This window comes from Coturnix japonica, chromosome 2 (assembly GCF_001577835.2).
Source record: "Coturnix japonica isolate 7356 chromosome 2, Coturnix japonica 2.1, whole genome shotgun sequence".
Lineage (NCBI taxonomy): Eukaryota > Metazoa > Chordata > Aves > Galliformes > Phasianidae > Coturnix > Coturnix japonica.
Window position 1 is genome coordinate 4719787 of NC_029517.1, and position 8724 is coordinate 4728510.

The window sequence follows — 8724 nt, forward strand, 5'->3', positions numbered from 1 at the left end:
TGGGATTTCAGTCCTTGGAGAAATTCAGAACGTGGTCAGACAAGACACTGAACAACTTGATGTAATTCCAGAGTTGGATCTGGATTGGCCTTGGGTTGGGTTAGATGCAATTTAGATTGCTCTATGATTCCGTGACAGTAGCCATACCCTTTTCAAATGTAATTTTTATGGTCTTACCCTCCTTATTCAACAGCTGTTTGTATTATACAGGGGTCTAAATAAAACCAGTCAGCAAGGTATTGGACATGTAGCTCTAGATTCTATGTACAATCAATGAATTAGACCAATTAGAGAGAAAATTAAGTGGCGACTTCTTATCTACCTACCACTGGGAACACAATGATAAGAGTCCCCTGTAACTTCTACAACACTGTGTTAAATTTCTTTCTGAGAGTTTCCTCAGTGACCCCATTCATTATAAATATTTGGCTAAGGACACTGAGCAGTGTCAGAGCAGAGAGCGGTGGCAGAAGTTTAGGCTCTTTGCTCTGCAAATTCCAGAGAAAATATGTGAAGGCATCAACTTAGTAAGTGGTTTTATTGATTTGCAGGGAGGTTTGAAAGAGCAATAGAGATGTTTTGGCAACCCCTCAGGAAATATAGCTGTTTGGGCAAATCTGTTACACTTATCTCCTTTCATGGTTCTGTAGAGCTAAGGTAAGACAAGCCAAGCTGATTTTGATAATAGTTATTACTTTAATGCAAAGCTGCAAACGTTCTGGGCAGATTGAGGGCAGTGCAGTTTCTTCTCTGCAGGATCCAAGGGAATGGGTTTATACAGGAGCAAAGGTTAGGGCATCCCTAGGTTAGATTTACCAGAAAAGCTGTCTTATTTTCCTACCCAAACATCGCATATGATTTGTCCCCACAGGTATAGTAAAGTACAAGAAAAATAAACTTTTACAGCAAATTTCAATGTCTGCATCTTTCTTCAAATGAAGAGAATAGATCAGAGGTAGTATTTTAGTAGAGTTCCTCCTATGCTACCACTCTTAGCATTATCTGCAGAATTCATCAGGAAGGATTCCATACCACCACTCCAACTATCTACTTATTTTTGTGACTATGGCTGGAAGAATCAGTTACTAAAATAACACACACAGAAAGAGGCAAATATAATAGAAGGTCAGTTCTTTGTTCTTCATTTGCTGCATCCCTTGCTATTGCTACTAGGGGAGCTTGTAGCTGTTACAGACAGGAATCTGTACTTGTGTATGAGAACAAATTCCTTGCTGTCCATACAGAAAGATTCCAGCTTCTGCTTCGCCTTCTACTCTGGACAACATTTAGAGAAAATTTCTCTCTTTTCAGTGCAACAACAGTAAATTGTAGTCCAAATCATACCAATGAGACCCCACCATGGCACTTTTAGAGAATAACATTTAGTTCCTCCCTATTTATTTTCTGTCTATGTGACTGACCAGAAATCCTGGAAGAAGGCTGAAAGGAGATGGGGGAAATGCAATCTGCCCTCAAAGAGTAGGGAATAATGAAGAGTGTCACTGATCACAGTGGTTGCTGATGGGGCTCTGAGCACCCAATGGAGCTGTGGGTGTCCCTGTTTATTGCAGGGGAATTGGACTAGATGGCCTTTAAATGTCCCTTCCAACTCAAACATTTCTATGATACTGTGATTCTATGATTCTATATTCCTTCCTGGTGAATGAGAATGCCCAGTGTCATTGTAGAGGCTGTATTACATAATGATTATGGGTATTACACTGATATTATGATTGGGCTGTATATTGCAACTGTTATGTTTTGCTAAGTGTTACTTCCCTTTGTGTTGTGCCTTCAGTGTATTTTGTATCACTCTGTTAAATCTAAAATTCCCATGTAACATGAAGTATCTTCAAGTAACGAAATTCAGTATTAAACACCACACTCCCCACACATGGCAAGTCTAAAAGAATCTGGTCAGACAGTATTGGACTGTACAGTTATCCAAAGGCAAGAATATAAAAAAGAAAACATTTTGAGCAAGGCTTTTCTTTTTGTTAAAGACTGGGTAATTATAAAAGAGAAAAAGCACAATTTTAGAAGGTATTTGCTCATATTAGTGGTTACAGAGACAGTGACAGCAGCTATATTCATTTAAGGCTGTAAATTTTATATGTTTATCTATGTATACAGGAGCAGGTATTTTAATTGCTGAGCAATTAAATTAACTTTGTAATGTTTTATAGCATGTCATGAATAATATATAAGAAATAATAAAGTGAATCAAATCCCATATTTCCTGTTTTGGTGATGTTGATGGATTTGAATACTACATCCAGCTGTAGTAGAGGATCAAACATCAGGCAGTGCTGATCAATGAGGGGAGGCCTTGTGGTGACCCACAGGAATGGAGGAGCAGCACTTAGCTCTGCTTTTCTTGTGGGTCCTTTCCAACTCAAGATATTCTATGGCTCTATGATTCTAAGCCATTTTCTCACAAGACACCTTGCCTTTCTGCAGTTGATTCAGTAAACCTGCTCCTCTACATGAGCAACTGGTGCTCCATCCTTCCTGTAAGGCTCTTTTTCTGATTCTGTCTTTCTGTGGCAGTGAAGAGCAAAGATATTTACTTGCTTCAGCATGCTGCTGGCCTTTAGCCCACGCCAGTGCTACTAAATGCAAATTCAATTCCCAAGTCCTCTGCCGCAGCAAAGAGGAAAGTTTTTTGCTGGCTTCAAACTCGCAGAACAGTAGATTCCCAGAAATCTTAAAAGATCTGCTCTTCCCAAACACTCAGTGTTTGTGTGATATGTGGTATCTGCACCCCACTTAATAAACAAAGATGGTCTTACCATTCTTGCCATTCCAGGCACACCACTTGTTCAAGACTCTCTGAATATTTAGGATGAAATCAAACCAATCTACCAGCACTATCCTTCTGTCTTCTGCTTTGTTTTTAAGCCAAAGAGTGGGCAAACTCACAGAAATGTATGCATTCGTGTAACAAAGTAATGGTTGCTGTAAAGTCTTTTTCTTGTAGGGATGAAACATATCAGACCTTTGATGCCTTAAAAAGTAATCCCTACCCAATGCACCAGTTCTGGTCTTGAGGACTGTGCTTACCAGTTTCTGTATCCGAATGAGATGCTATATGACAGTGGTAGAGAAATACAAGCACTTATTTCCTTTTCACTTACTCCAAATGGTTTGCAGGAAACTGAAAGATTAAGATAGTGTTATTAACATGTGAGAATTGGATCACAATCTAAAAATCTTGTTCTGTGTGTCTTTTATGTCTGGTGTCTGCTTGTATTGTTGTATGTAAACAAAAACAACAAGGCTTGTAAAATAGCATAAACCTGATTCCATTTACAGGTCATTTCTTTTACCTTTGCACTTACAGGTGCAAAGACATTTGTGGATTTTTAATGTTGCAACAATTGCCTGTTAACAGATTGTCTGAATTTTCCCTTCTGGAGGGTAATGAAGCTCACAAATCACTAGAAGTGTGAGGGTGACATGCAGGTGAGGTATTAATGTTGTTTCAGATTATTACTACCTCTGGCCTTTATGTGATTATGACACAAAACCAGCTGTGGCTGACAGAGCGCAGATGCTTGGAACAAAACAGGAAGAGTCCTTTTGACCTTCCAGTCATGTCTTCCTGTTTCAACAAGTTCCAAGCTCTCGTTTTAGCTGTAAAAGACAAGGGTGAGATGAATGTTGAAACAAATCCTAGATATTTTCTCTTCTGTTTGTTGATTTTGATAGACCTTTAAAGCGTGTTTTCGGAAAGGCAATTTCAGACACTTCTCCTAGCAGAGCCCAATTATGCATTGGCTGAGGCTCGCTGCATCTATCAAAGTGTCACAGATGCTTTCATGTAGGCAATATATTGCTTTGTTAGGCCCAGGAGAGGGGAAAAATGAGGCACCCCTGAGTCTTCTCCTTAAGTAGGTGTTGAGCAAATTAGCCCCATTACAATTCAGCATGCATTAGTCCATTAAAGAGCTGGAGGAAGATTCCTTTGTGTAAGTGACCAAATGGCTTCACTGTATATTTGTATTAGTCATTTCCTGTTATTCTTTGAAGAAAGTTCTTGATACCTGATATTTAGAAGATCTTAATTTCCACAAGTGTAACTTTAAAAAAGAATTTAATGAAGGAAAACATTCCTATATATTTAAAGAGGTAATTAATTTATTTTAATATCATCAAATTAAATTACTTTTTGGCTCAAATAACAAGATAATTTCTCAATTTGCAAGTACTCATGGAATTATCTTATGGTTATTGTTGCTCCTAGGGTACAATGCTTCTCTTCCTTTGCCAGAGCATTTCTACTGGTGATTCCAGATTAATGGTGGGCCATATCAAAGAACAGGAATTTGTGGCCTCTGTCAGAGGACTCAGACATCACACCTGGATTAAGCACTCTCAATACAAATCAGCAGGATTGACTGTCACAGGAAATACTGCACATCAAATAAAAAGATGAAATACTTGGCATGGTAAATTCAGTGGTTTGGGAAGGGGAAAGACCTTTCCCATGGGTGGTTAACATAGTAAGTAAATAAAAAGGACCCAGAGGAGTCCATGATGATGCTCAGAGGGCCACTCAGAGGACATCTCCTATGAAGATAGGCTGAGAGCTCTATTTATTCATCCTAGAGAAGAAAAGGCAGCAGGGAGACCTCATTGTGGCTTTCCAGTTCTTAAAGGCGCCTACAGGAAAGATGGTGCGATACTTCATCAGGGAGTATAGTGATGGGATGAGTGGTAACAGCTTCAAACTAAAAGAAGATAAATTTCAGTTAGGCATTAGTAAGAAATTCCTTATTCCAGAGGTGCTGAGGTGCTGGCACTGCTACCAAGAGCTGTGGGTGCCCATGCCTGAAGGTGCTCAAGGCCAGGCTGGATGAAGCCCTGGGCAGCCTGAGCTGGTGGGTATCTAAATATAAAAATATTCCAACTGCAAAATAAAAAGGACAGGCTTTGGCTCCACCAAGAGTTCTTGTTCAGTGTGCAGTCATACACTATGGAGTGAAGAGCAGAGGGCAGTTAAGTTGTGCTGCCAAAATAAACGCTAAAACTGAAGTTATGCACCCACAAATCCTCGTTGTGTGACTTAATCTTACATCCCATCTCACATTAGGAAATAGCATATCATCTCGGAGAACCCTCATTAAATTAGAGCTCTTCAGTGGTTTTGGGGTACCAGGTTGGAAATCTTTGTGGTAGCAGACTGATGCCTTGACTGTGAAGATCTCCTCTCCTCACATTCTCTTGTTTCATCAGAAGTTTAAAAATCAACTGAAAATGTATAAAAATGGACTAAAAAATTTCTGTGCTCAATTCAATCCAATTACAGACTACCAGAGCCCAACATTGTCATCATCGAGCAAGGATACTGAAGAAAGACCTCAAAGAAACATGCAGTATGCGCAGAATTTAGTTATTAAGCTAACAATGGGAAAGCTGCTGGAGATTCCTCAGTTTGGATTTGCTGTTACAAGTTCTTTGCACAGCTGTGAAGGATCACAGACCTCTGTCTTTTCAAACAGTATTTAACAGATCTTTTTTTTTCTTTTTATTTTATTTATTTTTTTTTTTCACATATTCAAATCTGATGAATAATGGAGGCTCCAAATCACTACATTCAGCCAAATGGATGCTTTAGTTGATCATCTTATTATGTATTAATTAGCTTATCTGCTTGTTCTCTGTGTGTAGATCCTCAAAATTGGTTACTCCTGAAGGATTGCTCTTACCAGCCTGAACCTATACTTCAGGGTAGAATATCTTGATATAACTCTAAGCTGATTCTGATTTTCATCAGATAATGGGATTTTATCACAAAAAGTAGAAACATGAAGGATAGAAAAGTTTCTTAAAGAGTAAATATCCATGTTCATTTTCTAACTTAATTTACTTCCCTGCTCTAATTCTCTTAGAGATAGACCACCAAGGAGAGAGAAAAGAGCCGTGCACGGTTTTCCATTTCAGTAGACGATAAGCAAATTTTCCTGATTGAAATGTGCATTGGACCATTTAAAAAGCTGAAGATTACTGTATGTAACAATGATTTTAATACATACTTACAAAGAAAGCAATTTCCTGTTACTCTGTAATACCAATTATCCATTCAAAAGAGGCTGAATTTTACATCACTGTGATTTTTTTTTCTTTTAATTTCATTCTCTGATAAAAGGAAATGAGATTCCTTTATACTAGGTCTTTATTTTGACAAAGATGGCAATTAACTACTTTATACCATTTAGACTTCACTGTTATGTGGATCAGAAAATGGCTTCGGCTATTCTTTTAAAATAAAACAGCAATGTAATATATTATAACAGCTATTCTAATCTCTATGCAGTAAAAACCATCATAAATCACTAAAAGCTCTCTGCAGCACCGTTTCAAACTGGTCCACAAACTGTGATTTATGAGGGATTCTCCTCTTGAATACAAACTATTGGTGTTCATTGGACGTGTTATAAAATAGCACTGAGAGGGTTCCAGCGGTGTGAGCTCATAGGAATACTGTACTAATGAGCGTGAACATTGGTGTGATTTGAAAGCTATCCTCCATAGTAGAGTTACATTGGCAACCCAAAATCAATGACACATCGTCTCAAACAAAAATTTTCCAACACAAATCTCATCATGGTGATATCCTTATAGGAAAAATTAAGCGTAAGATGGGCGATTTCATCCCTGATTTGTTTGTGTAAAATTATATCTGTTACAGATGAAATTATCACACTGAAACAGTGCGTTCACAGAAGTTGCAAAATTGATTTATTTTTCTTTTCAAGTCCCTGTTAGCATTAGGAACCACAATACTTGGAACTGAGAAGCTGCTACTTATTATTGAGTTGTGGCACTGAGGGATGGTCAGTGGGCATGGTGGGATGGGCTGGTGGTTGGATTTGGCAATCATAAAGGCCTTTTCCAGCCTCAACGATTCTGAGATTCTATGGTTCTATTTTAGTTATAGGAAAGCTGCCCAAAATCTGTGAGGATTTACTTTATTAATAGCTGTATAATTTCACATGGAATGGCTGAAAGCTGTCAAAGAGTTTTAACAGACAATATTGCTAGCAGCAGGGGAGGAAAGCATCACAACACAGACGTTTTCATTTCCCAGATGAAGGCACAGTAGTTGCTAACACTTTCTATTTGGGTTTCGTGTCTTTTCCCCTACAACGCACAGTTGAACCAGCTCTGATTGACACATCTTTATCAAATGATAAACTACTTTTATGCCATGTCCTTAAGGGAGGATGACAGTGAAATAGGAAAAGAATTTACAGTTAACTTTTCCAGATAATATTTAACTTCTCAGAGAGGACCAGCAATTAATCTTTCCCACGTTTAGTGATGTGGTATTTCAGAAATGCATGCAAAAATGTTTACACTTGTGCAACTCATCTGCTTTCTCCCAATTAAAGCTGTCATTGTAGTTGTTATTGTGTCCTTGTTACCATAGCAATGAATGCTACCTAAAAAGCTGGGTAGGCGCTGACTGATTGCTGCACCTGATATATAATTTTTCACAATCTACCTTTCATTCATTATTTCCTAAATTGCTATAAAATAGCATAATTTATTATAACAGATACGTATGTACACACGTACCAATTACAGGACCTTCAGGAAACACACAGAAGGAAGCTGGTGGTTATGCTAAGGAGAACAAAGAAATGAAATTCCACTGTACTATTTTTAAGTAACTGTTCCTTACCTTAAAGATGTCACTTCACTGTGGAGGGTAAAATGGAAGAGACATTTAAATCTCAATTTAAGTTGATGGTTCAGCTTTATTGTAGATTAAACTGACTTTAATTTTAATGAATATCCCTCTCTTCTAATAGCAAACATACATCATGTGAATATGTTTCACTTATCTTTAAGCTCAAATATCTCTCCACATATTCATCAATCAAATGTCTGACCACTTAATTAAGCCATTTTAGTCTCACTAGCATGCACAAACATTGCTTGGTCATTTAAATACATCCTGATTTTTTCCCTCTAAGCACCTTGATACTTATGGATATCTTCCAGATGTTTTCTTTACAGATGAAGGATGCTTTTTGGCTCTTCATTTAGCAAGGCTGACCTTTTTCCAATTTCTTTTCCCTGAAGGTTTATTCTTCTCCACCTGCTCAGGCTGGTGGAATTTGCTGAGGTTGGAGGTTCTTCACTCGATGAAGAAGAGGGGACTCAAACTGTTGTGCTGTGAGAAGAGTGGGTGAAACCAGGACCTCATAAAGGACAAGGAAGGAAAAGAAACTGCAGTTAATGTGTATTTTCTCCCCACACATTGAAAGGAGATGTTATGCTGGTATGGCAGGCAGAATTGCCTGATAGTCCTCAGCTTACATAGACATTCACATTTAGATCTTAACATTCATAAGCTTATATATAACCTCAGGATTTAAACTTTGATTATACCCAGTCACTGTTGATGCATCCAAGACAGCAACTCCTCTCTCCTTCCAGTAAATGCATGTTTGGTTTGCCTACTGCCATCCACTTCACAGAACAGGAGATGTGGGTCAGCTGCTTTCCTAAACAACCATGAGGGCAAAACTTGTCGGATGCTGGAAATGATTTAGTTTTTCCTTGATTATAAGCAGTCAGTGGGCTGTGCTATCTCAGTGTGCAGAAGGAACATACACTGAATGCAATCTATATAACAAGGTGCCTTTTGAAAATGCCCAGAACATTTTTAATTACCAAGAGATAAGCTCCTCTCTAGTTAAGTTTGGCCAG